Source organism: Eleginops maclovinus, chromosome 19 (assembly GCF_036324505.1).
Source record: "Eleginops maclovinus isolate JMC-PN-2008 ecotype Puerto Natales chromosome 19, JC_Emac_rtc_rv5, whole genome shotgun sequence".
Lineage (NCBI taxonomy): Eukaryota > Metazoa > Chordata > Actinopteri > Perciformes > Eleginopidae > Eleginops > Eleginops maclovinus.
Window position 1 is genome coordinate 16,334 of NC_086367.1, and position 7,864 is coordinate 24,197.

The window sequence follows — 7,864 nt, forward strand, 5'->3', positions numbered from 1 at the left end:
AAAATCGCGGGGGCTCTCTTTAGGTTCATGCATTGAGCTATGATGTAACCCCAAAATACACACGCCAGGGGGCCGGGCACATCAGGCCGGGGTTGCTTTCTAGTCCGAATGGGCCCCTGGAAAAACCCATTAAAACCCCTTTCTAACCCAAGCTTAGGGTGGGCCCCACACACCATGCGACCGTGATGTTGGTTGTTTATACCCTAACCTGGTGTTTCACTTTGGAAATTCATTTAAAAATCAAAAAGGGTTTTTAAAAAAGTGCCACCAAAATTTAAATTTATTGAAATATACTATACCCAAGGGAAAATGGCGTTGGTTTGGTTGAACCCCCCCCGGTCGGCAGCCAAATATGTTGCACCCCAATTGTATATTTAATTATTGTAAGTCATCTGAATAAAAACCATTTCTAACACAACCTTTTTAATCACATATTTTGGGGAAAACCCAAAATTTCCCGTGGCCTGAAACGAAAAACCCTTCAACGGGCCCGATATGTTTGAGCAAAGGGGGTATTATACGCTGGTTATCAATTGGTAAATCAACCCAATTTAACCCTGAAGTACCTTGCTAACACAAACCTAAATTTCGTACAGCCTCAGGGATCCTTGTTAAAACCCATTTTTTGTTGACAAAAATAATAATAGGATTTTGTGTGTGGTGTGGTGTGTGTGTTTTGTGTGTGGGTGTGTGGTGTGTTGTGTGTGTGTGTTGGGGGTTGTGTGTTGTGAATTCACCTGGGCATCCCCATGGGGGCTTTCATCTGAACTGGCCACAGGGGCCGGGTTAGTGAATATTTCACCCATCACATCTTTTGGGGGAACGCTTAGCCAAGGGCACAAATGATCTCTGCTAATTTTTCCTGAATGAGCGGATCCCAGATTTGTTCTCTCTGTACACACACAACACACACACACACACACCAACACACCACACACAACACACACACACACACACACACACCAACCACACACCCCCACACACAACACACACCACACACACACCTTTATTAAGCAAGTAATTTAAAGAAACCCTGATAACTTTGCCCCAAACTGTTTCCTGGGCTGCACTGGAATTGGGGTATACCAGCGGGCCTGCTAAATAAATCCAGTTTGTTATACGGAGGGCCTCATTATCAGAACAAAACATTGGGATATCATCCCAAATTAAAGGGGCCCTTTTTTTAAAGGGTTTCCCTTTTTCACCTCATTAAATGAAACACCCCCTTCCTGGCAGGAAAACCGGCCCCTGCGCCATAATGCTCACCCGATTAAATTTTCCCTTTCCCAAACTCTCTTTTTGTCAAAAAAACGCAATTATTTTTTTTTCTCTTAAAAACAGATGAATTCACTGAAGTCACATTAGCTGTGCAGTTTTTTATATACTGACTCCAATCTGGAAGCAGGGCAGCTTTTTTTTGCCCTCTTTTTCCCACATGTTTAACCAATGGCCATTAAATTGAGATTAAAAATAAGCATTTATGATTTTGTAATAACCTTTAACCCTGCATCTGTTCAATTGAGATGCTTTTTTATCATATTCTCGGTGCATGTGATTGAAAAAGTCCTCAGTAAGATAAAAGCCGTAAAAAATTTTGAGAAAAAAAATTAAAGCTTGGGTTTTCCTTGCCCCGTATACTTTTCTTTTTTTGTACTTAGCTCTTTTTGTGATTGTATTCCTTTCCCCCAAACTGTTCCTAAACCAATTTCAAAAACATTTTTTAAATTTCAACTAAAGCTGACTCACAAATCTTTTTTATGGTGGGTACTAAAACCCACACATACTTTTTGTGGTAAATTTTGGACTAACCTTAAAAATTAATTAAATGCTTGAAACCTTTCTATGCTTATCAAGAATCTTCAGCCCCTAAAGTACATTAGGGCGTTCCAAAAGTGCCCAAAACAGCTAAGCCATCCGTTTACTTCCCCATATAAATTGCTCACCAGTGGGGTTGCAGAGTTCCACGCTAAAAATTTTCCCCCTTTCCTCGCCTTTCAATCCCCACCTGACGGTTTTTATAATCCCCCCCCGGGGAAAAGGGCCCAAAGGTAGGGAGGATCAAGATAGACGTTAAATTTGAGAGCTTTGCCTTCTGGTCAGCTCCATCCATCCTTGCCAACCTTTATTGGGGGGGTCAGGGAAGTAGAGTTCCATCAAGGCCCCAAAACACCTTTCCCTGCCCATTAACCGGCCCTTCCGGGGCCAGCTAAGATGACTTCTCCCCAAGGGGTTTTTTTCAGGTGGTCTACCCAAGCCCCCCGGGTGACTGAGCTTCTCACTTTAAACCTAAAGCTGAAATTCACATGATTCACAAATAAGCATTTTGTCTTTACTCTTACGAAGTTTTGCGAACACCCATAAAAAAGTTAAAGCAGTTATTTTGTTCTATGTTATGTTGATTTTGCCACTAAATATGGGGAGGGCTAACTGGGCAATCAAATTTGGATGGTGAACCCCCATTAAAAAACAAAGTTTTGCTTTTTCAATATCTTTTTATTTCCAAAAAAAACAGGGAGTACAGCATGGGTAAAAAAACTGTTGCTCTTCCATTCCAATCCCTAAATCCCCAGTGCCCCTTTCGATCTAGTGCTCACAAACTACAAAGGGCGCAACATTACATATATGCAGCTTCACTGCTAAAACAACGTCCTCTGAGGTTTTCGTCAAAAGGGTATTAATCAAGGCAAAAGATAAATTTGAACTTTGAGCGCAGCACTGGCTTTGGCCAAGAAAAAAACCCCCTCTCTCCATGAAACACCTGGTTATGCCACACGAGCTGTTTACCGTAAAAGTGAAGCAATCTTAGGGAGATCCCACCCCCCTACAAAAACCCTTTCTCCGTTTGTATTGCAATCTTTTCTTTTGGCTATGACCCATCCCTCGGCCCGACATTGGAGCGTTGCTTTCTGTCTACTTGCCCCCTAAAAACAACCAGAAGCCTAGGGTCCCAGACGAAAAGGGATTACTTTTGGAAAATGTGCTCGAAAAGAAAAAGCACAAGCGGGATCAACCAGTATACTTTTGAACACTTTGAGTTTTTTCTGAAAAAGGGGACTTTTACAAGTGTTTTAACTTTTCCGGGGACTTGAAAACCCAAAAGGGGATGCAGGGGAGGGGGTTTTTTCATCTCCCTTTTTGTAAGCCTTTTTTAAAAAAGGGCCTTATGATGAACTGGTCATTTTTTTGTTTTAGGTTTAGTTATGCATACAGTGGATAATGTAAATGAAGACCCCACAGGGCTCCAAAGAGAAGGTCAAAAAAAAATATAAACCAGGAAGACATCTTTTTAATTCCGAAAGAAAACAAAGAGAGTTGTTCTTTTGTTTTTGGGCCCTCTTCGAGAAAATGAATAAATAAAAAAAGCAAGAAAGAACAGCGTTCCTTGTTTTTCCCTGCGTTCTGCTCTGCATGTGGTTTTCTTTCCCGCCCTATCTGCCTCGCAGGGCTTCAAATCACTCATTCAATTTCACTCTCTGTCTGATCCCTTTCCACTTGCCTTTACTCCTTAAACTCACAAGTTTGAATTTTAAAAATCAGAGCTCTGTGTGCTTCCCTGCGCAATACACACTGAGGGGCAAATCCAAAAGGGAGGGTTCTTCTGCCTCTTCGGCTGCATAAAAAAAACAAAACAAAGGGGGATTCTCAAATCACCTCCAGGGGGTAAAGACCCTCGACTGTGCTGCCGAGCAAATAAGTTTTGCTGCCCTGTGTATTTGAATCAAATTGAAATAGGAAATACGCAGACGTTTGGTGCAATATTGGATCTTTCTATGCAAATACCTCATTGTTAAAACAGCCAATTCACCGACTCACAGCCAAACACAGATATATTTTCGCACTTCACAGGGTTGGGGATCTTTTGCACTTTTTTAAATGGGGTTACGTGTTAAATTACAAACGCGTCAAATGTCACATTTAAATCCTTGCCGAAGTTTTGGGGGATACTTTCACCTCTTTGGGCCCGGGACTGCACTTGCTTGAATATTTTTTTTAATTTTCCCTCCTATGTTTTCTTGGAAAAAGGGGCAACATTTTTTGTTTGCCTCGGGAACATTTCCTCGAAAAAAGAGAAATTTTTGCAGAGCTAAAAAACATAACGGTTTTGCTGGCAGTGCATCTTTAGCACAACTTCTCGGGTAATTTGGCCCTGGGACAGGGCAGACTGGTTAAAAATTTAAGAAAAATGAGGGTGCTATCAGCAGTCAATATTCATTCTTTGTGAACTTCCCTGTTTTTCTTACAAAATGAATTGTGAAAAGTATTTTTCTGTTCCTCTCCCCCCGTCTCACAGACATGAAGCGGGGTTTCCCTTGAAAAGGGTTTTGGGCCCATCCCACCTGAAAAACCTACGGTCATGTACCGAAGGGGGGTCACAAGTTCCTTGCCATGTCTGTTTCCTCCGAAAGGAAAGCTTTGGGGAAAGGTCGGGCCATGAAAAAGCATATAGAAACTACGGGTTTTTTATCACATTCCCCTGCCTTTCGTCGTTGAGTTCGCACTTTCAATACAGGTGAAATTGTGAAGCTATTTGGGGCCCTGGTTTCCAAACCCCCTTCCCCCTTTTCCAATTTTACAGGGCCCAAGTTTGGAAATTTTCAAAAGGCAACATTCACAAAACCCTTCTTTTGGCCTTTGGATAAAAATTTTGGGTTAAAGGGGGGTGTCTATGGAGACAAACCCCTTTTCAACTTGTCTTTCAACATTAAGTTCCTTGCAACCATTGTTTTTGCAGTACGCTCCTCTAGACTCGTTCCTCCCGGAGAGCTCCTCATAACTGCCTCCCATAGAGCCCTCGTAGACCGTCCTCCCCAGCAAGGGCTCTCTAGACTCTCCCCAGCGTTGCGCTCTCTCTAATCGCCTCCAGCATCGTCTTCGTAACCGTCCTCCAGCATACGCTCTCTCTGACTCGTCCTCCCCAGTAGAGCTCTCCTAGACTCGTCCTCCCGAGAGCCCTCTAAATCGTCCCCCCAGCAGTACGCTCTCCATAACTCTCCTCCCAGCATACCTCTCTCATAACTCTTTCCCCCACCATAAGCTCTCTGTAACTCGTCCTCCGCATAAGCTCTCTGTAACCGTCCCCACAGTAGCGCTCTCTTTAACCCGTCCCCACAGTGGACTCCCTTTTAGACTCTCCCCCCAGAAGCTCCTCTAACTCGCCTCCAGCAGTAGAGCCTCTCTAGACCTCCCTCCAGCAGTAGAGCTCTCCGTAGATCGTCCTCCCAGTAACTCTTGTAACTCGTCCTCCAGCATACGCTTTGTGACTCGTCCTCCCCGCAGTAGCGCTCTCCTTTAGACTCATCCCCGCGTAAGCTCTCCAAGACTCGTCCTCCACAGTAGGCTCTCTCATAGACTCGTCCTCCAGCATAGAGCTCCCTTAACTGTCCCCACAGTAGGCTGTCTCATAACCCCCCCAGCATAAGCTCTCTCATAGACTCGTCCCCACGTGAGCCCTCTAGACGCTCCCCCCAGCGTAACTGTCGTGATAACCTCCAGTAGGAACCTTTCTTTTTCATTCCCACAGTTTCATTTCCTGTTTTGGGCTCCCCGTGGGAAAATTATCCATGACAAAACCATCTTTTAACACTCTTTGGGGGACCGATCTTTCCCGTTACCCCGTGGGGACTTGGGGTATTGTAGGCAATGGGGGGTTTAAATAATAGCATTTTTTCCCTTTTCGCTATGCACACATACTTTTAAAGGTCACCAATTATTTAAAATCTTACATTTTCCTTCTTTTATACAAAAATATATTCCCCTCGTGCTAAGACTCTGAAAGGAAAAAAACCCCCCCCCCTTTTGTCCTGACCTTCTCTATAACTTCATAAAGCCAAATTTAACCAGCGTTTATTTCCAACCAGGGAATACACACTAAACAAAAAACCTTTAAAAAGATAGCTCAAAAGAAAATTATAAAGTGCTTCACAAATAAACCGAGAAGATATTCCAAAACGAACCAATTAAAGTGCATGGGGAAAACATGTAATTTTTGACAAAGGTTATTTTTGAGATACATTAGAATTTTAGGTGTCACTGTGAAAAACCCCTCTGCAGAGAATAACGTTCACATCTCAGGGCTTTTGTGTGTTTGCATGTGGTATTAATCAAAAATAACTCTATGAGATATTAAAAAATATAAAAAAAAGTAAATGGGGGGGGCATTATTTTTTTCAAGAAGATGGGATCTTTAGAAACACAAAGGGGGGGTTGCTCACACACACCACACCACACCACACCCCCACACACAACACACACACACAACCAAACACACCCACACACACACACAACACACACCACACACACATACACACACACACAAAAACCACACACTACACCTACATTTTGGGCACTTTGTGCTGTATTTACCGACGCAGGTGTTAAAACATCTGATAAAGAATGATTTTTTTTCTTCCCTTGGGGGAAAAAAATTTAAAAATTTAAAGGGCGGTAAAGGCCAAGACACACCTTCGCCTCTTCGTTTTTGAGCCACTTAAAAATTCGTACATGATGCTTCTTGCACCTTTATATAACCCGGGTTTAAAAGAAACAGCCAACTTGTAGGGTCCCGGTTTTCAAGGAAGTACCCTCAACTTTGAAATGCAAACAAATGGACTTGACCTCAGATGGAGGTGTGGAGAAGAAGGTCAATTTTGGTAGCTGATTGGAAACGTTTCCCTCACAAATTTTAATACTGGAAAGCTTTCCCCCGCAAAAACTTAGAAACAGGCAATTCTATTTTGGATCTAATTTCATTTTAATTTTGGAATCTGACTTCACGCACACTAGTTGGGGCCAAAAATTTTTGAAATTAAAAGGGTTATTGCAGCCCCTGGGTTGGGCTTGGGGGCATTTGCTTTGGGAGGGTTTTTTTGGCGTTTATTTGTGAGGCTTTTTATTTTGTTGTGGGTGGCATTTTGAATGGGAACAAAGGATGCTACCCCATCAATACCCCAAAATTTTGCCCAAAAAGGGTCCATCCATTTTGGGCTGTTTTCGACTAAGGTTTTTATAGTCGAATCTGATTCGTCAGATTTTGCCCAGTCGACTATATCAAACCTTTTTTTTTTTCAATACCGCTAGATCTTTATATTTTTTTTCCCTTTCAACAAAAGACTCAAAAACATGGTAGGTTGAAAAAAATACCCTTTTTTTATTTAAAACCAAAGAACGAAACTGGCTATTAAAAAAACAGAACGTTAAAATAAAATCGGAACAAAAAGGGTTTTAAAAACAAAAACGTGCCCAAAAAAATGCCTTTATCGCCAGTTAAGAACCCATTTCTTGGGTTTTAATTACAGTTTTCATCGGGAAAGGGATAAAATAAATAAATAATTAAACTTTTTCGCAACAGCCCGAACTATGCAAAAAGAAATAAAAACTTCTTTTCCCCCCTGGCCCTTTAAGCCCCCCGCCTGTCCATCCCTCGGGCCGTATCTTGAGATCTTTGGGTTGATGTCGTCCGCATGCACCCCCAATGTCTTTTTTTTAATATTTTAAGCATGGGGACAGTGGGCAGACAGGGGGTGCATTATTTTCTTGGGGGAAAAACCTTCAAGTATCATGGTTTTAAGAACACGACAATGCCTTGCGTGCGCCACGTGATGTGGATAGCTCCAGCCCATCGGGCCGTTTGTCACACTGTCATCTGTAGCACGGGTGAAACTGGCCCCCCTGTTCGATCAAAAGATCGAGCTCAAAAAACAGAGTCCCAAAGGTGACAAAATCCTGCATCATTTGTGAGAAAAATTTGTTTTTCTGTTTATCTTGAATGCTGTGGTGGCTTTTCCTTTTTTTTTAAATGAGAAAACCCAAACCTGCGGCAAATGGGGGGCCGCTTCAGAGCGCTTTTTATGCAGATTGAATGTTG